Here is a 1,508-nt window from a genome sequence, read left to right as displayed (position 1 = left end):
TCTTCGTTCGCATAGAGGAGGGTGCTGAAATAGGTTTCCGTCGGTTTGGAGGACTTGATTAATCACAAATGCTATAGAACACCTCTGCCGACTGTGGTATGGAGAGGCTTACTGTTAATGATTGCAGGTAGACAGCACTCTAAGTCATATGCAGAAGCGCCGCCCGTAGTGGCCGAGCGGTTCTAGGCGCTGCAGTCTGGAACCGCGGGACCGCTACGGTCGCAGGTTCGAATCCTGCCTCGGGCATGGATGTCTGTGTTGTCCTTAGGTTAGTTAGGTTTAAGTAGTTCTAAGTTCTAGGGGTCTGATGACCTCAGAAGATAAGCCCCATAGTGCTCAGAGCCATTTGAACCATATGCAGAACACGCAAAGTCGAACACAGGTTACACACCACAATTGTTACAGCCTGAGAGAACGGAAAAAATGGTTAAATCTGCGATAAATGACATGCTACAATATCTCCCTCTCTCTAGAATGCATCGGAAGTCTGTCAGTAAATCTTAGCTCTTTACAAACCCTCTCAACCGATTACTCCACCTACTATCTAACATCCTTTAACGCAGATCCATATCAATTTAGAAGCAGGTGGTTCTATGTTCCAGGAAAGCATCAGCGACATCAGTGAGCCTGCATACATCCCCATTACTTCAACAGACATACTGCAGAATGTTGTTAAAAACCATGAAGCATCTATTCTGTAAGGTATTTTTTACCTGATACTTCACAGCTTTGATTGGTAGAGAGTACAGGGACATACATTGTAAATAATGTTTGTAAGAGTTTAAAACACACAAACAGTGTTACACAGGGTCAAACGCGTGATCCATTCTGTAGTTGTATATTGCAGTCCCCAAAGTAGTAATACAATGCTCTTTAGCTAAGGTCATTTTATAAAAATCTATAAGGTGTTTGCTGATAACTTTGGGGCCACACCTGGGCTTATGTTCTGACATATGTAAATTTATTACTCTACATTTGGTGGTCATCCACGTTAAACATTATATTCCAGCTGTCTTTTTCGCTGTCGACGAAACATGACTGTTTCCTTGGTTCCTGGTGCTTCCATGTCAACTTTCTCTCATATTTCTCTTGCTGTCACCTACCCGTTCCCATATAAAAGAATTTTCCTGCACCAGGCGGACATGTAGGCCAACGGCCTTGCCGCAGTGGTAACACCAGTTCCCATCAGATCACCAAAGTTAATTACTGTCGGACTGGGCTAGCACTTGGATGGGTGACCATCCGGTCTGCCGAGCGCTGTTGGCAAGCGGGGTGCACTCAGCCCTTGTGAGGCCAACTGAGGAGCTACTTGATTGAGAAGTAGCGGCTCTGGTCTGACATACGGCTGGGAGAGCAGTGTACTGACCTTGTCCCTCTCCATATCTGTGTCCAGTGACACCTGTCAGCTGAGCATGACACGGCGGCCGGAGGGTACCGTTCTGATGGAGTTTAGTTTTTTAGGCAGACATACAAATACTCCCTCATACTCCCTAATTTTCCCTGCATTT

At 45.6% G+C, this 1,508-nt stretch overlaps 1 pseudogene; it reads left to right on the top strand.

Moving 5' to 3' along the window:
• Positions 1-1,148: 1,148 nt before the first annotated feature.
• Positions 1,149-1,266, top strand: LOC124620552 (annotated as a pseudogene).
• The last annotated feature ends 242 nt before the right edge of the window (positions 1,267-1,508 follow it).

This window comes from Schistocerca americana, chromosome 6 (genome assembly GCF_021461395.2).
Source record: "Schistocerca americana isolate TAMUIC-IGC-003095 chromosome 6, iqSchAmer2.1, whole genome shotgun sequence".
NCBI classification, from domain to species: Eukaryota; Metazoa; Arthropoda; class Insecta; order Orthoptera; family Acrididae; genus Schistocerca; species Schistocerca americana.
The sequence above is the reverse complement of the archived record's forward strand: the minus strand, read 5'-3'. Positions and strand labels throughout refer to the sequence as shown.